The sequence below is a fragment of the Myotis myotis genome, unplaced genomic scaffold (genome assembly GCF_014108235.1).
Source record: "Myotis myotis isolate mMyoMyo1 unplaced genomic scaffold, mMyoMyo1.p scaffold_m19_p_8, whole genome shotgun sequence".
NCBI classification, from domain to species: Eukaryota; Metazoa; Chordata; class Mammalia; order Chiroptera; family Vespertilionidae; genus Myotis; species Myotis myotis.
The window spans coordinates 53280852-53301092 of record NW_023416390.1 but is presented as its reverse complement, the minus strand read 5'-3'; the positions used below and the strand labels follow the sequence as shown (position 1 = coordinate 53301092).

Here is a 20241-nt window from a genome sequence, read left to right as displayed (position 1 = left end):
TGAGAGAGGAGACGATGTACTACATACTACATAGTCTATAGAAATGATTTGAAGTTCATAGCTAAATATTTGTTAATAAAGTAAAACCCGAAGGATATGAGACTACCAGTGGTTTTGATATTTCATTGTATAATAACATTTTAATGTCTTGGATTTGGAACTACTAAGGAACTTGTGGTGGCTGAGTGGTTGGCTTGGACTCAGGAATAATCTGGCCATGACATCTGTCACTTCATTGATTGCCAGGATAGAGTCACATGGAATTTTTATAGTGAGTAAATTCTTTGAGAGTAGAAACTATAGCTTTTTTCCTTTGCAGTCTCAAAGTGTAGTAGTCACTTGTTCATACTGGATATATAGAAATTGCTAATCAAAAGAAGGACTGATTTATTGACCATGCAATTTAAGGAAGTCTCATATGTATAATGTCATAGTTTTTACTGAATCATCAAATTGCATAAAAATAAAGAATGATGAATTAGTGATATATAAAATCAAGATACATGTATGTGTACACACATATTCCTTCAGGCTTCCAAATATTAGATGACTTGCCTGTCTCACCAATGGGCTGCTACATAAGAAAAATACTCTCATGCAAGAGCTCTGGCAAGTGTTCCACATGATTATACTTTCACTACTTCATTGATACAATGGGAATATGTATTAAATAAATATTATAAAAATCAATTTGGAAAGAAGACATTTTGTGTACAGATTCTAAAATACCAGAAATCAAACTAGGGGCAAAAGGAAGCTCTTCAAATGGGCATGGCTCTTCCAGCTAAAGTGAAGTGAGTTTCTGTTGTACTTTTTAAAGTGAAAAATAAAATTACTCTTACTAATGGTGGATAAAGAGAGAGCTCACATGGGGGGGGGGTGGTCTTTTATAGCTTTTAGGGCAGCAAGCTATTTCCAGAAACCCCTCTGACTTGTAGTTGATAAGATGATCTAAGAGGAAAATTCATGTAAATCAAGTGAAAATTAATGGAAGTAATAAAATTATTCAGCACGATAGTAAGTTCCCCAAGCTCAATGGGTTTTTTATAAAGCAGAAACACCAATTAGAAGATATAATGGCAAAAATAATATAATTTGTAATACCAACAATAACAAAAACAAATTATTGAGAATACATTGAAAAAGGAATGCATGATGACTATCTAAAGAAAATTCCAAGCTTATTGAATGTGCAATGCTAAAAATAACTCAATAATTAGAGAAATATATCACCTTCAGATTTAAATACTCAGTTGATTTAGAAAGTCATTTTCTTCTCAAATTAATCTCTAAATTAAAAGCAATTCCAATCAAAATCTCAACACTATAGGCTCTAGAAAAATACATCTGAATAAATATTAATTAGCTTGAATAAATGGCATTGAAATCTTTTTGGAAAGGATAGACTATTCAAGAAATAGTGTTGTGACAATCAGTTAATCATTCAAAATGAAATAAAATTAGATCATCTATAGTGCTCTATGCTATCAGATTTTATATGGATTAAAAATCAAAATATTAGGACTGGAGAGCCTGCGTTCAAATTTTCAACAGCACTGACTGAATCCCATTGCAGTTCTATGGGCACTCCACTGTTGCAGCTGAGAAGTTCTTGATAAGAAGTACATGCTAGACTTCTAGATTTCAGAAGAGAGGTGAAAGTATATTGAAACTTTTATTGGACTAGCAGATTAAACCACAGGTAGGGACAATGTCACAAGTTAAAGCTTCTTATTTCGATAATGCTCCCAAGGACTTCATCAGTTTTACATCTTTGAATGATGAGGAAGATCCCCCAAAGATAGATTCTTGTTTTGAAGAGGAGGCCTAGTTGGAGTATAAGTTTCCCAGGGAAAATAGGGCAGGGCCTTTCAGGACAAATCTCCTTTGAGAAAGGCAAATCCTCAGAAAGCTATTGTCACACATTTGAGACCAATTGACAACACTTATTACAAAGAGTCTGAAAAAGGAAATCTGGTACAACAGTCAATTCCTCCAAATGCTTGTCCTTCCCTTGAGGTCAAGAGAACCATCTCAAGAAATACTCCAACCCAGCCTCAGAGACGATATGTTAGACTCTGTGCTGAGAAGGATTTGGCACACAAAGGAAAACACCGTGTAAAAATGAAAGCTATGCCTATACCATGTGAAAATGTGTTATTCCAATAATCATCAGTGAAATTCCACCTCCAGAAGAATGAAAGTCTCTAAATATAAAAAGAAGCCAGAAGAGGAAGATAGTAGTGCTCATCAAAATACTTTTGGAAAGAATGAGTCTTCCCCAGAGAGAGCCAAAGACAGACATACTGTGCCTTGTATATCACCTGTAAGGCAAACAATTCTAAAAAGTACTGAGGAGCAAGAGCATGAAAATATAGAAGGTAATGGAGATGCAGAAAAAATAATGAAGAATTCAAGAAACTTGCTTTTGCAAAAGCAGGGCAACCTGTGAAAAAATCAGTGAGCCAGGTAACCAAACAGCTGACTTCCACTTATGTACAGAGAGTGAATCAAAAAACATCCTAAGAACAAGGCGGTGTATTGGGAAGTGAACTTTTTTTTTTAAAATCTCTCTCTCCGTCTTCCTTCCTCTCTGATATAATATATATAATTTCAGAAAGTGAACTTTCCATCAGAATTGTAAGAGCGCCCTCTATTTCCTGCCCAAGTGACCAAAGGATGCACCATTATAGTCTTTCAACCTGTCCCAAGGAAAGAAAATTACTCTTGATGAAACAGTTCATTCCTATGTGCCTTTTACACAGCAGGTCAAATCCTTCTATAAATGAACCTCTAATATATATCATTTGAGGAGCAAGAAGGAGGATCTTACTTTGCTACCCCCCAAATCTGCTGTGGCCAAGATTTCCAGAGACCCACAGACTCCTGTGTTGCAAACCAAACATCTTGCAAGGAGACCACTGACTCCTGTGACCTGCAAAAGTGCAGCAGATCAGGAGGCCGAGGACCTTGAGAAACTGCAACAATATAAATTCAAAACATGGGAACTTGTTCTCGGAATTCTTGAAGGTGGGCTTATCTTGTCCAAGAAATCCACCTGTGAAGCCACACCCTCAGCCCATTGACTTTGATTTGGAAATTAAGAAAAGAATCCAGGATTTTAAGTCAAAGAAGAAGTCAGAAGAACACTTTGAATTTCATTCCAAACCTTGCCTGACTAAGATCTTCGAAGATCCTGTGGATGTTCCTGAAAACAATGTATTTCCAATCACTGCCCCCAAGTCACTGGCCTTTCCATTAAAGAACAGAATCTGAATGCCCACCAACATGAGGAAGAGGAGCTGGTAGTGATAAGAGTTCAACCCGTATCACATTTTGGGGAGCCTTTTAAGCCCAATATCCCAGAGGCAAAAGCTGTGGAAATATGCCCTTTCTCTTTTGAGTCTCCAGACAAAGAACGTCAGTTATGGAAGGAGAAGAAAATAAAAGAACTGCAGAAAGGGAAGGTGCCTGAGTTCAAGGCACTTCCTTAGCCTCATTTAAACACCGTTAACCTGCCAGAGAAGAACGTGAAGAGGGAAACCCCGATTGAGCTTTTCTGCTAGGAGACAGACAAAAGAGGTGCTGTGAAGGCACAGATTTGGAAGCACCAGCTGGAGGAAGAACTGGAGAGCAGGAAGAAGCAACTTGCTTCAAGACTTGTTCACGCATCATCATCTTCCAGGAGCAGCCCTTTGCTCCCAAGAAAGAGAAAAAGTCCATTGCTGAGGAACTTTTTGGTTCTCCAGTTCTGGAACCTTTTTAGCTGGTCATTGAGAAGAGAGCCAAGGAGCTGCAAGAGCAGGAGGAGAAAATGTCTGTGGTAGAAGACCAGAGAGGCCAGCAGTTGGAGGAGGCCAGGCAGCAGGAGGAAGAGCAGCAAAAGAAGGAGCTGGACAGGCTATGGAAAGAACTGAAGCACAAGGCAAACCCAATATGGAAATACCAGGGTGTGGAGATAAAGTCACATGACCTGCCTCTGACTGTGCCTGTATCTCCCAAGTTCTCCACTCCATTCCACTGCTAACCTCAGCTGTGAGCTGCAGACACCACCTGGGAACAGAGCTGCTTTTTCCATCAAACCAGGAGCCTTCTTTCTTTATCATGGGGGCATGGAGAGAACCCATTTCATTGGACTTCTACCTACCCATGTCCAACACAGCATACCTAACAAGTGTGGACTCCAATGTTGTTGAGAATTGTTATCCTGCATTATTGAAACCAATAATGAGACAACTCGCATATGTCTCCATCGGACTCTATGTCCTTATTTCCTTCAAACCATCAGTTGACCTTTAAAATAGATTTAACTCTGACTAGAATTTAAAGTCTTTATATCCTACAGTGTAATTTCTATTGCCTCTCCCCTACCCCCCTCCCCTTTTTTTCTATTTTAAATCAGAAAATAAGGATAAATATTGAGATAGGATTTAAGTCGTGGCTTCAATGAGGAATGATCAGTATATCAAATTCTTTCCTCTTTGCACAAAATGAATTTAGAGTTAAGGAGCCATTTGCTATAAGGGGAAAGGCCTCATTAACTACACAATGAAGAAGATGAACATGTGGACTGCTGGGAAGCCTCACAGTAGCCATGGGCAAGCTTTCGGCAGAGCTGCTGCTGTTAGGACACATTCTTCCCTTGTTGGTGCTGATAATAACAGGGAATGCAGTGCAGCACACGATTTAAGTCCTCCAGTAACCTGGACTGGAATAAATAAATTTGTCTTTTCTTCCCTGTTTTTGTTTTTTGATGTTTTAAAATTTGCCAACAAATATCAAAATATTAGATAAAAATAGAGAAGAATATTTTATAATCATGTAAATGAAGTTGAAAAGTAGGGGAAGACTTCCTAAATAAAATGGAAACCAAGAATCATAAAGTAAAGAAAAATCTGATAGATTTAACTAAATAAGAATGAATTATTTTCTTTTACGAAAGATAAGAAAAATGAAAGTCATAGCATTTACTATCTCTTATGTATCAGGCATTGCAATAAGGACTAAGAATAATGTATTTAATCCTCCCAACAACCCATCAATGGGTATACTTCTCATTTCACTGATGAGGGGACTAGACTCAGGGGGTTTAAGGAACATACCCAGATACTCTGCAAGTACTTAACTGACCCAAGGTATCAACAGGTCTGTGTGCTTAATGTCTTCCATTGTGCTCTGCCATAGACACATAGTCAACGGTGATGAGATAGATAAGTCAACAAGGAAACAACTGGTCAAATTTATCTAACCTGATATATGAGATTATCTTATTTTTCTTTTGGATTGCTTACTTGATGAAAGATGATAAATTGAGATGGGGAACAGATAATAGTCAAGTAGTATTTTAAAAAACAGGTTATACATCCAACACTTTCTGCTTCTTCTATTCTTTTGCAAAATGTAGCACCACACTGTCCAACATGTGACTACTTAATTTTACATTTAAATTATTTAAAATAAAATAAAGTTAATAATTAAGTTCCTAGTTGCATTGGCCATATTTCAAGTGCTTAATAGATATATGTGGCTATCAGCTATCAAATTGGGCAGTGCCAAAAATTTCCATCACAGAAATCTCTATTGAACAATGTTGATTTAATATATCTGACTAAGAAGTCATATTTTGGAGTTACTCTATAGTTTAATTTTGTCAGTGAATGTTTAAATACATTATATGCCAAGAAATCAGCTAGACTTTAATTTACAAAAATAGGTAAGACATAATCTCTATCCTTAAGTTTCTTAAAATATAGTGGGAGACAAATGCAATGGAATCACCATTCTTGGGGATAATAATAATAGGTCCAAAAGGAAATACTATACATTTTATGGTCTCATTCCCTGTATAGATGTATAATCGTTGCCTATTCCAACTTGATCTGGGGTGCTCTGAATTATCTGTTGCCCTAACATTCAATGAGTTTAATCCTTATTTTGACCTTAAAGTTTTGCAAATCCTAGTGTTGATTTCACAGTCACCTACACAGGCTCAGAAATGCTGCCTTGCCATTTTAGTCACAATTTCTACTAATTCTTTTTAGATAATAACGTTGTCAAGAGTGATCTATTTACATCTTTGTCTTTGCTACCTAGTGAAAAATAGAAAATCTTGACCGAGAATTCCCCTCATTTCATTTTGTACAGAATAACCACTGATAAAACTATCAGCAAAACTGTCTGATTCTTTATTGCTTTACGCATTTGAAGTTTCTCACATTTGAGCAGCTGCTGGAAAACACTGTTGTTCTCTTGCCATGTGAGAGAAAACCATCAGTTTTTACCAACAAGCTAAAAGTGCTTTTGAAAACATCTTGCTGCCATAAAAAGCTATCAACTATGCCTCTTATGTGGGCTCTCTTTTCTTCCAATTAATGAGAATAATTTTGTTTTTCACTTTAAAAAATACAACAAAAAGTCACTTCACCTTTGCTGGAAGAGCCATGTCCATTTAATTAGAGCTTCCTTTTTGCACCTACTTTGATTTTAGGTATTTTAGAATCCATGCATAAAATGTCTCCTTTCCAAATTTATGTTTCCTAGTATTTATCTAGCACATTTTCCTAATTGACAACGAGAACATTTTATGAAGCAACATTATTTCCCGAAGACCGCCTAAAATCAGCATTATCAAATAAGGGGTAAGTCAGAATCGTAGCCAAGGACAGAAACGAAGAACTGATTAAATGTATATAAAGCATTCATCTTCCTCTGAGGAAAGATTTTCACTGAATGTTTTCCAGTTTTTACCTGAATCATTCTGTTTGTAGGACATTTATTACAGCTGTTGCCAAGTGCTATCAACCAAAGAGCCAGTATCGTGTTGATTGCTGCTTCCTGCTGGTTGCTGGACACTCCTCATGCTTTCTAATCCATGCAAAATCAAGCTTGGCTGGTTTCTCACATTCTCTTTTTCTCACTGGCTAGATAAACATTTCTCTCTTGTTTCCAGGCCTGGATGATTTATTTTAATGCCAAACAAATGGCTGAACATTAAAATTCAGTATGCCACATCGCCCAGTGTAATTTTTAATAAACTGACTATAGTCAGTTTGCTTTTTAGGTAGTTTTTCTTCATATAAATAGAAGCAATACATCAATTGAAATGAATGGAACCAAACAATCCCACTGGATTAACTTACAAATTATTTGAGATACTCAATCTCTTTTCCTCCAGTGTCCTAAATCTTGCACTGTGCTTTGCTAGGCCAGCCTGACACATACTACTGAGTAACAGCTTGTCATTGTCACTTGCAATTTAACTCTTAACCCTCCACCTTTCCACAAAGGATTCCTACTCCTAATCCAGGACCACCTGGCTACCTTTCCCCCGCCCCCCCCCCTCCTTCATTCTTCTTACTTTAAGAATCATACAGGAAGGGTCCGTTTTGTTTTAGGTCATTAATTAGGACCTCAATCAAGAGGACTCAATGCTGAGACATTCTTCTTAATTCCTCACAACCCTTATCACTTTGCCTACATTAAAATGTACTTCCTCTGTGCCTTCTGTTCTGGTCTCTGACAGTCAATAGTATCTTTTTTCACATATATGGTTAGGAAGAACCCCATCCTTATGTTTTTATTTGGAGACATCTCACATTTATGGCTTCTCTCTTCACCAATCAATTCTTCCTTTATATAAGGTGGTCCTCTTATCTCCTTGAGCAGACCTTGTGGGTTGAGGGATTAAGTCCTCTGTAGCTTGCCAGGTACTAGTAAGTATCTGCTTTGTAGACTAGTCCTTTTATTATCTTACGTTAGTGGAAGAGACATATGAGATATTACATGTCACCAAACATCTAAATCTGGGCATGTGCCTTGGGAATCAAACCAGTGACCGCCTGGTCCATGGGTCTACGCTCAACCACTGAGCAACACCAGCCGAGCAACCCCCTCGTTATTTTTTACACAGATGCAGAAGCAATTCAGTGGAGGAAAGGTAACGTTTTCAACAAATGGAGCTGGAGTAATTGGGCATCCCATCCATAGGCAGAAAACTAACCAACCAAACAAACAAAAAAAATTGACCTGAACCTCGCGCCTTGTATGAAAATTAATTTGAAATGTATTACAAGTTTAAATGTAAAATACAAGGCTATACTTTTTAAAAATAGGGTAATATCTTTAAGATCTAGACTTAACATCACAATCATGACCCATCAAAGGAAAAGTGGATAACTTGGACTTCATTAAAACTAAAAAACTTTGGTAAAAAGACAAGCTACAGAGTGGGAGAAAACATTTACACATACCAACACATAACCAACAAAGGACTAGTCTATGGCATACTATATAACTCAAGAAGATCAGCAGTAGAGAAATACACAACTCAATTAGAAAATAACAAGAACATAAACAGACACTCCACTTGAGAGAATATACTTATGGCAAATAATCATATGAAAACATGTCAATCTTATTGACAATTAGAGAAAGGAAAGTTAAAAACACAATAAAATATCACTATACAGCTATCAAAATACTGAAATAAACAATACTGACAAAACCAAATGCTCTTGAGGGTTTAGAGGAACTGGATCACTCATTCATTGTCCATGAGAATGTTCAATGGTAAAGCCACTCGGTAAAACAGTTTGGCACTTTCTTACAACATAAACATGTTCCTGCCATCTAATAAAGCGATTGCATTCCTGTGAATTTATCACAGAGAAATGAAAACTTATGTTCACACAAAACCTGCACATGAATTTTTATAGTAGCTTTATTTATAAAAGCCAAATCCTAGAAATAACACAGATGTCCTTCAGTAGATGAATGATTGAACAAACTCTGATACATCCGTGCCATGGAATACTAGTCAACAATAAAAGCAACTACCCATGCATGCAAAAACCTGGATAAATGTCCAGGGAATTATGCTGAGTGAGGAAAAGAAGGATAAATACTGTATTATTGTGCTCTATTTATATATAACAGTTTTGAGATGACAATATTATAGAACTAGAGAACAGATTAGGGGTTGCCAGAGATTAAGGAGGACATTGGGATAGGAGGAAAGTAGCAGTGATCACAAAGGCAACCTAAGAGATCCTGTGATAGAAATGTTTTCTATCTTAATTCTATCCATGATAATATCCTGATTGCTTTATTGCATTTTTGCAAGATGTTACCACTGGGGGAAATTAGGTAAAGGGTGCATGGGATCTCTTTGTATTATTTCTTATAACTTCATTTCTTATAATTATTTCAGAATAATAAAGCATAATTTTAAAATATGACAGAGAAAAATATCAGAGTCTGGAACATCTAAATCAGTTTAATAATTGAAACACGTTATACATATTTTTTAACCATTTCAGTTTCAATGAAGCCCAAGCAGTTACTTTCTTTTATTTGCTCATAAGAAGCACAATGATGTGGCCACTCAGAGTACATCTTTTAAGTGAAACTAAAGATTCCTAAACCTAATAAGTTTCAATAGGTAGGTATTAAGTAGAGAGGGTGCCTTGATTAAATTCACTATCTCAAGCCCTACTGATCCTTACCTCCACATACCTGTTCAAGTTTCCTGAATACTCCCCAGTAATGATCCCTGGCTAGACTCTAAAAGCACTCATTGGTGTGCACAACTCAACTAGTATATTAATCATAACAACCAATTTGTATTGACTGTCTCCTATATGTAAGGCATTGAGGTAGAACACAGTACCTTTTGCATTATTATCTTGTCATTTGATTTTATGCCATTTAATTTTCATTAGCACATGCATTTTTTTGGAAACAAATTGATTGTAAGGCCCATATGGTTAAGTCTGTCTTGGAATCCTGTCTCTGTATCCATCATGACCCTTGAAATGACTCATGTGCAGTAGGCATACAACATACATTTTTGAATTATGTGATTAACTGAAAGATTTCCAACTTAGCTATCTACAGTGCTTTCTCAAGAAAAGGCATGACATACATGTGGGCTCTCAAAGGGGTGTGTTGTTTTCAATATTTGAATTATACGGGCAGGGTAATTTCTACTGCCAGGATGCTTCTTTCAGTTGTGTCACCCTTCGGTAACTCCCAGGGACATGGCAGCAGAAACACCCACACCAGCTACATGTGTTTGTTGGAAGTCACAGGTGTGCCTTATGGCTCTGACACTGGCTTCACTTAAAATCCACAACATCATGCAAGTGTTTTCTTGCTAGTCTTGTGAAATGGAGAGTAACCAGGAGGCTGGAGTTTCAATATGCGTTTACTGTTTTGCTGAAACAGTTTAACAAGGCAAAATATAGTGGTCAAATTCTGGGCATTTGGGGAAATTTCAAATGAAAGAATTCTTATACTTTGAGAATTAAAAAGTGTTTTATGGAGTACAATGAGAGAAAAAAAATATTTATACAATTAAAACTTGAAAACTAGTAATAGCCCTAGCTATTACTAAGAGAAACCTCTAAGTTAATGGAATTTGTTCCTTTGAAATATTTTAATAACTCGAAAAACTGCCATCCTAGTGTTTTCATGCAAAACAGTTGTGTTTTGGTGTCAGACATACCTAGTTCAAGTGCTATCTTTGCTGCCAACTAGAATTATGATCATTAGCAAATTATTTTCTATAAACTTTATTTTTCCTCATCTGTAAAATGGATTTAATAGTATTACAGAATTCAAAACATTTTAAGAAATAGAAGAGATAATACATGAAGAAGATTGAGCATGGTGACTACCACAAATTAAGCACTCAGTTAATATTATTTATTTGCATTAACAATTTATTGATGAGGAAACAGTACTCATTTGCAAATAATAAGTTCAGAAATATTGGCATCTTCTTTGGAAATGCACTGTTTCCTTACAGTAGTAGTGTTTTCACATAATGTTAATGAATGCTTAACATGCTTCAAGATGCCTCCAGCTCAAGTCTGACCTACATATTAGGAAGGCAGCTCCAACAATTTGGCCCTTACAGAGGCTCTGTTCTTCTGGGCTGAGGAAATTGCCTAATTACTACTTTATCCATTGCTATAGAATGATTTCAATTATATTAAAGTACTACAATCCTTAATGTCCTTAATTGGCTACTATTTCTAAATTAATTCTTTCTAGCTCATTGCAAATACCCCAAGTCCCCATAAAAATATAATAAAATAATTTTATAAAATGTGCTTATAATGGGGACACTATTATTAATAATCAGACTTTAGAGTATCTAAGGTCATCTTTAAAGAAATGCTACAAATAACATAATGCTAACATAAGATAATATATAATTTTTAAAAATCATAATTTGGTATATTATACAATTCATGTAATTGTGAAATTTATATTTTCACAGTTACATGAATTGTATAATGAACTCTACTGTGTCCAATAAGATAAAAATCAAACTATTATAGTCTTTATTCTTGATATCATATTTTTGAAGGGAAATCGATGGAATAAAATCCTCAGAGAAAGACTCAATGGAAGATTTAAAATTTGAAGGAAAGTTCCTATGAGGCCTGGGGGAACTGTTAAGAATGGGCAGGAGAGATTTCCAAAGGGTTGTGAGTGTTGCAGTCAGAAGTGAAAGACAGTGTGGAAGAGAGAAAGAATGTGTGAGACAAAGAGGGCAGAACATGAACCAATATATAAAAGTTACAAGTAGCATTGTTCAAAAATGGCATGTACGGTTTGGGAGCAGTTTGTAGTTCCCTGTTCTTGGAAGAATGCCAGCAGATACCAGATGCTTACTTATCTCTCATGTTAGGTTGTTGCTTCATTGAGATGATGGGCTTCTAAGGATACTGCTCATTTTTATCACCTCTGATTCTAGAACATTAGGCAATTGAAGTTCATTTCTTTCTGGGCTTGAGTATCTTCAGGTTTGATTCTTGTATGCGCCCTGTCGGGATCGAACCTGCAACTTTGGCATATTAGGATCATACTCTAACTGAGCTTCCTGGCTAGGGCTCTTATTAGCTTCTTTGTTGGAATGGGCCCTAGCCGGTTTGGCTCAGTGGATAGCATGTCGCCCTGTCGACTGAATGGTCCTGGGTTTGATTTCGGTTGGTTGTGGGCTCAATCCCTGGCTCTGGTCAGGGCACGTGCAGGAGGCAACCAATTAATGTGTCTCTCTTACATTGATGTTTCTCATTCTTTGTCTCTCTGCCTCTTTTCCAGTCTCTTTAAAAATAAATGGAAAAATATCCCCAGGTGAGGATTAACAACAATAACAAAATTGGGAATGGACCTAATATTTGAGGATTCTTTCCAAATATTACAGATATTCTGAAAATGATCATCTTTAAATTTTTTTAATAAAAGTGTAATTTAATCACTGTCAAGGTAATGGTTTGAAGTTTAGATGACTCCACAGAACACCCCAAAAATACATAATCTGTTTCAATGAGATATTACCATTAATAGTATTGGTTTCTGAAACTGAAAAACAAGCAACTATTTAAGTTAAATGTGTTGAGCAAGAACACATGTTTCTAGCATGATAGTTTTCTCTTTACCACTGCCTATATGGTTTTATTTGAGATAAACAGAGAGGGAATAGTAATTGAAATAAATGTCCAACACAGATATTTTATATTGCTAATTGAAGCTTCGGCTAGGCTATGGCAGGTAACTACACAATCAGTGTTAGGTAATAATACAAAGTACTAAACAGAGTTCATGTTTCAGGAAGATGGAAATTTCATTAAGACTCCAGTTCCACTATCAATTATTAACTATCTCCACCTTGGTGTTTTTTTCTCCTTACCCATTCAAGACAAAACCTTCTCAGAGGAGGAGCATGTTCTTTGTTATGCATGAGTGTGGATTTTGAAATGAAAAGCACCAAAGCCTTTTTTGTATATGGAAGATTTCTTAGAGATTATATCTGAATAATTATGTCAGAAGGCTCAACTCTGCACACATAGTAATTGTTAGAGAACAAAAGTATGCCAGAATAACTTAAAAACAATTTTGACCTTTAGGTTTTTAATAACAACTGTCTAGTGTTATTTTGCATTCAATGGATTTTTAATATTCACTTATTATTTGGAAGTCATTGAAATATTAGTTCCCCGAGAAGTCTCATTGCTGTGCATAGTAGTACAGAATGCGTTTTCTTGTTCTTGGCACTAGCACATGAGGAATCTCTCATGAAAACTCAGTGAGACATCAGCAGAACCTGAGAACAAAACCTGGGTCTTAATTTCCCAGTTCTGCCTTGAAAGGATTCTTTGATGATGTGTTGCCATTAAATATTATGGAGAGAGAGAGAGAGAGAGAGAGAGAGAGAGAGAGAGAGAGAGAGAGAGAGAGAGAGAGAGAGAGAGAGAGAGGTGATTTTCAGAGGATATTTACAACTAAGAATATTTACTTCGAATTAAAAGGCAGCCTGCTCTCTCTTTGTTGTTGGGCCAGTAGCAGAGCATAGTTAAACATAGCTAAATTTACATTCACCTATACAATTATACAGCAATAACAATATATTCTTATGTTCATGACACAGGGCTATTTGATTGTTTACTCATATAATTTATTCCTATTTTATTGGGCCTTTAGGGAGAGCCAAACAATTCAGTAAGGAGTAAAGGAAAAAGTAATTGCTTCCACCTTCCAGTTATTCAAGCACTTAAATAAGCTAATGAGTTTGACTCTCGGCATAGTTATATGATATTTTTTCTCATTGCTCTTACGGATTGTTAGTTTGATTATAAGATCTCAGAACGCAGGAGCATTATCTTATATTTCTTTGAATCTCTAAAGCCTAGCACAATTCCTGGCAAAGTGTAGTAATTTGTGAGGTCTTTAATGAATTCCACATGGCTAAAACCTGTGAGCATTTCTCCCCGATTGTAAACCATTATAGTACAGTTGTCTTATATGAAAGATCTATTTCATGACTTAGCTTTCATTTATACTTTTATACTGGGTCTTTATTATAATTTAGAACCAAAGTGTCCAGTTATATTCTGGACAGCTGTGTTTCAATATATAATATTGATACCATATGAAATAAGCTAATAAGAGCCCTAGCCAGGAAGCTCAGTTAGAGTATGATCCTGATATGCCAAAGTTGCAGGTTCGATCCCGACAAGGCACATATAAGAATCAACCAATGAAGGCATAAATAGGTGGAACATTAAGTTGATGTGGCTTTCTCTCTCTCTTCTTTCTAATCTCTCTAAAAATCAATAAACAAAAACTTTTTTAAAAGTTAGTATGAATATCTGGCATATGCTACTATCATGAGAGGAACTCATTCTCTCCTCTTCACTTGGTCATTCCTCAGACCTAGGTTCAAATGTCACCTCTTCAGCAAAACTCCTTGACAAGGCTCCATTCTCTCGTCAGGCACTCTCTCCCTAATATTGATACCAAATTCTTTATATCGCTTAGTTTTATATTTTTGGGAAAATTTTATATTTGCAAAAATTGAGCTTGCTATGCTTTCCTTACCCTTTTCTATTTTCTTTTCATACGTGTGTGTGTGTGTGTGTGTGTGTGTGTGTTTTGATGACAATTTTTGATGATTTACTAATGACAACTAATTCAAATAGAATTTCTCTTATGTATTTTCTTCTCAAAGGAACACCTAATTTGGATTAACACTAAGTTTTATTCTTTTTAATAGAGAGCTGATTAGTTTGCTCTTCCAGAAAAATGTCATTAGCTTTTTTGTCTACTCTGAAAATATTCAAGAGAATCAAATGATTTATTGTCAGAGAATAGAAATTGAAATGCAAATCTAAACATTTAACCTGTGTAGAGAAGAGCTCTTTGAATAAACTTCATCAAACCCTAATAAAAGTAATTGAGAACAGGTTATATTAGATATTATGATAATATTACAGTAATGAGATGGCTTAAATGTCTCAAAATGGGGTAGAAATGTCAATGCAAAACACATCACACAGTAAACTGAACTGTGTAAATGGTTTTGAGTAACAAGGAAAGATAAAACAGAAGCAACTTTAAATATAATAGCTTCCCAGGATTGTTAAAAATCACCGCCCTTACCTCAGACCCCTTTACAAAGCTGCAATGGTTTTACCTGGCTTTCCTAATTCTGTTTGACCTTATCTACTCATTTCTGCCACTCAGCCTTCTCTTCAAGACCATGTCAATGCTATGGTCTCCTTTCTCTGCAAATTCTCTACATTGATTCCCCTGTGTAAAGTTTCGATTTCTGCACTGGCCAGTGTTGCTCAGTGGTCTCAGGTTTAATTCCCAGTCAAGGGTATGTGCCTATGTTGCAGGTTTCATACCTGGCTTTGGTGGGAACATGTGGGATGAAACCAATTGATGTATCTCTCTTACATCAATGTTTCTTTTTCTCTCTTCCCCCTTTTTTCCTCCCTTCTACTCTCTCTAAAAAAACAAATAAATGGAGCCCTAGCTAGTTTTACTCACTGGATAGAGCATTGGTCTGCAGACTGAAGGGTTGTGGGTTTGATTCCTGGCAAGGGCATGTACCTTGGTTGCAGGCTTGATCCCCAGCCTGGTTGGGGAGAGTGAGAGAGGCAACTAATCAATGTGTGATGTGTCTTTCTCACATAATTGTTTCTCTGTGTCTCTTCCCCTCCCATGCACTCTCTCTAAAAATCAATGGAAAAAAATAATATTCTTGGGTGAGGATTAAAAAAAAAATAAAGTTATGATTCCTGTTCAGTTGCTGTTCTTACTCCCTGTTCTTTTTTTAAAAATGTTTTTATTGATTTTTTTTTTTAGAGAAAAAAGGGATAGTGAGAAATAGAAGCATTGATGAGAGATAAACGTCTATCGGCTGCCTTTTGCATACCCCCTACTGGGGAATGAGCCTGCAGTCCAGGAAAGTGCCCTGACCAGGAATTGAACCAGTGACCTCTTGGTGCATGGGATGATGCTCAATCCACTGAGACACACTGGCCAGGACTTACTCTCTGGTCTTCATCTTTTCCTCTTTCCATGTCATTCATTCCCTCTCCTCCCTCTCCTCTTCCTGCCAACTTTTTCTTTTTCAATCACTTTTTTCTGCTTAACTGTTTTAAATTCAAAACCCCCTTTAAAAAGATTGTGAATGCTATAGACCTTTTCCCCCAGAGAAGTGTTTGTGCAGATAACCTGTTTTACTTGCATTTTAGGGGATTCTTTAACATCCTAAGGCCCAACCATGTATAAACTCCAGGTGAAAAATACCTGTTTTAGTAATTGCCTTCTAATTCTCAAATCAGTAGCAATAGTTCCCATTTATTGTGTAACTTCCATGCACCAGATATTGTGCTGGATGCCTCCTATTCTTTGTCTCTAAACTTCATACGACCTATTCAATAGAAGATGAAGTTGAATAATAAATTGAAGAAATTTCCCTGGTTTGTTTATAGTGAAAAATAGGATGTGAATCCAAGTCTAATTCTAAATCCATGCATGTTTTTCCCACAGTTTCCAGCAATAATGTCATCGGGCCTTACACTTCCATGCACCTCATCAGAAGCCCAACCTACTCAGAATTTCTCACATCTTATTGATGATTACCTTCTAAATCTTCCAAATGTTCTGTACATTCCCTAATAAATCCTTTTCTTTTTTTTCCCATTTCTAGCTTCTTAAACCATTCCACAGTGCCTTTCAGCATTATCATTGCATCTAAAGGATACTTCCCTCCTTCTTCAAACTCTTTTGTGGTTTCCTTCACCTACTTACTCCTAGTAAAATCTCACTATTTCCTGGAGAGTATATATATATATTGAATCTCTATATATTTTGAAATATATATATTTTAAAGTACACTCAAAATTCATTATAGGTAAAAATAACACATGAAAAAAACAAATTGTAAAACCTTCTTAAAAAGCTCTAAGAATTTGCAATAAGGAAATATTTATTTACCAAGATCCTAAAAGTATTAATCATAAAGAAAATACTGATCAGTATGATTGCATTATAAGTTAGACCTTCTAGTCCTCAAAAGACAACACAAAGAAATTAAAGAGACAAACTACAAATTGGGAAAATATATTTACAACAAATACCTAACAAAAATTAATTGTAAAATATATACTAGACTCCTACAAATCAGTAGAACTACAATAAATAGCTAATTTTGAAAAATAGGCAAAAATGAGCACATATTTTACAATACAGTATACTTGATATATTGATATATTATATATAACATATGTAAGATATATTAAGATATAATCAACATCATTAGTAATAAATTAGATGCAAATTAAAGCTTGAGTTAACATTTTATATTCATTAAATTGACAAAAATTAAGAAGTCAGACAGTGCAAAGTACTGATGGAATTTGGACCTACAAGAAGCCTTTAGATTCCTAAAGGAAGTGAAAACTCATTCAATAATTCAGAAAAATAATTTTTATTTATTGATTTTAAATAGCAAGATTATTTCCAACAGCAAGAAAACTAGAAAAATAAATGTAAATTAAGTGAATAAATGTTGGATAAATAAATTATAGTACATTCATACAAAGGTATATCATGTAGTAAAAACTATGCAGGAAAAATAGAAGGGAAGGATGCATTGACGTGGACAATCAGTATTGGCTTGACTATCTTATAGTAATGATACTACTAAAAGGCTATCTTCCATTCAGACTGGAAGAGTTATCAGCAAGGCTCTGTTCCAACTACAGAGAAACATGTTAATATTTAGAAAATGTTCTTATGGTTTTAATGTGAGCAATGGAACTTATCAAGTACTCTAGAAGGAAATCTCATTGAAGAGACCTCCAAATCTCTGTTAGACTTAAATAGAAAGCAATTGTACATTAAAATGCATATATGCATAACTCATAGACACAGACAATAAGGTGGTGAAGGCCTGAGGTGGGGAATGGGGGAGGGCTATAAGAGGTCAATGGGGGAAAAAGAAGGACATATGTAATTCTTTCAAAAATAAAGATTAAAAATATAAATAAATAAAATGGGCCTATTTCATGCTGCTATCCATTTATGAAATAATTACAACTTTCTGGGCATTTAGCATGTAGGATTTAGAAAAACAACCAAGAGAAATTCTAAATGCTCCATTTCCTCTGCTTCCATTGACACAGTTGCATGAAACAATATCTACTCCCCCACACACACCCCCAAAAAAGGATGAAACAGAAAGAACAAAATTGAACTTTCACTGGCAAGCAAGGCACTTCCAATGTCTACGTCTATGCTAGGAGACATGCAACTGCCACAGCCAACATTCCCTGGAGCTTTGGGAGTAATTTTAAAAACAAACTAGAACTAAATGTTCCAAGCAGCTGTACCTTGGAGACCTCCAATAGTTGCCCCTGTCATGGGTTTAAAATTTGATATAAAAAAGAAGAGTTCCAAAGTAACTTTACCAAAGCCTTTTCCATTTAGCACAGTCACATAAGACTATATTTTGTGATAGAATACGTTCTCTCTTGTTTCATGTGTCTGCTATTTCCCTGAGAAAAATTACACATGCTAGAAAATTTACAAGGGTATCATTTATGAAAAAATAAAAAAAAATAAATTAAATGTATGTATAAGTCCTCTCTCTAGGTATGCACACCTGGAAAAAGGATCAGAGCAAAATATGCCAAAATAATAATACCTGGATAGTGAAATTGTGTGTAATTATATTTTTCAAATTTCCTAAAGTATAAATAGGACCTTTAAAATCAGAAAACTCCACAAATGTATATTATGAAAAATTATTTTTCAAATGCCAAATAAAATGAAGATAAAAGTTCATATATCTCAAACATTTTTCCCTAAATTAGGCATTTTTATTGTTCTAGTTTTTATTTCTTTTGAGTATACAGTGAGTCAACTTGTTTCTTACAAAATTAAAAAAAAAAATCTCAAATGAGTATATCTGGAGGCTCTGTCTGTGTGGATTTTGCTTTGGAAGCTTGGAGAGTGAGAAACTTACTTAATACTTGATGTTAACAAACTTTGGAGACATATACTTGGGGTCAAGTGGCCTAATTTCCTATTGATCCCAGCCAAGAAACTCAAAGTTTTTGTAGTAGGAAATATTTTCCAAACATATTAGGCGTATTTATGGAATGGGAGTAATATTAGGCTTGTGCACAATATTTATCCAAATGTAAAGTGAGAAAAGTCTGGAGCCTTAACATTGAATGAAGATGATAATTTTCAAATGTATTAAAAACATTAGCCACAGTTTGAAGTGCATACCTACAATAGGCACTGGATGCTTTTGAAGAAGATTTGAGTCCAGGAGTTTTATATTCCAATTGGACTTCAGGGAATATAAATACAGGCTGAGGCAAAATTTGAAATAACAGGTCACAGGGAGGAAATTAGAAATAACAGCAGCATATAGTTAAAGTTTTCAGACACAGAGTAGATCTTTTTAGCCAAGTTGATAATATGCCCTTGATATACTAGTACAAAGAGAAGGGAAGAGATCCATACAATGGGATTGGCCAATAGCAGCTTCCCAGACAGTAGTCTTGCTTTACAGTCTCAGAGTAGAAAGAATTGATATCATATAGTCATATCTTTAGTCATCTCAGAGAGATCAACAAGTTAATATTGCAAAATTTTCAGGTTTGCATGTGTAAGCTAATGTATGTGTATTTAATATATTAGAGTGAACTGGGAGATTATTGAGATATATTGTTTTAATTTAAATTATTTGAATGTTATGCTTTGGGGAAGGGCTATTACCAACGCTTAAAAACTCTAGAGTTAAGAGCATCATTCTATATTACTGCAGCCCTGATGCACTAATTACAGAAACACTCAGAGCAGTTATTTAAAATATAGGAGCAATTTAGAGAGTTAAATACAGAAAAACATCATCAAACTAGGCATTTTCTTGCTTTTATGTTATGAGTCTCACATTCAATGTTTTCTTTATATCATTATCTTTATTTCTCCTCCATTCAGTAACCCAGGAGTCATATAAAAAATACCTCACAGTGTTGTCTTTTAATTATCTTTCTTTCAGGGTAAAAAATGGTGGAAAGGTTCAGCTTTGTGTTAACTAATGTATTATGCCTTATTTATGTGTGCATCCCCTATTTCTCAATTGTAATGATATTTTGAAATAGCTTTCTAAATTTTCTTTAATTTGCTTTTGAAAATCAATTTGAAAAACTTATTTGAGAATATTTAAAGTATGTGGTATATTTGGAATTTACAAAATTTAAGAATATAGAAAATTGTTTTATTTTCAGATGTAGAAAATATGCCATATTTAAACCTACTGCAGAAATAAAATCAACAAAGAAAATAGCATCTTTCTAGGTAATGAATGGCAAAATGTAGCTAACCAACATGATTGATGCTCATCATGCTATATATAGCACACAT

General features: G+C 35.2%; 1 protein-coding gene and 1 pseudogene across 1 annotated transcript in view; one reads left to right on the top strand and one right to left on the bottom strand.

Moving 5' to 3' along the window:
• KCNH7 (potassium voltage-gated channel subfamily H member 7) overlaps window positions 1-20241 on the bottom strand; it is a 407166-nt gene that overhangs the window by 233209 nt on the left and 153716 nt on the right. The window lies entirely within an intron of this gene.
• Window positions 1712-4027, top strand: LOC118661665 (annotated as a pseudogene).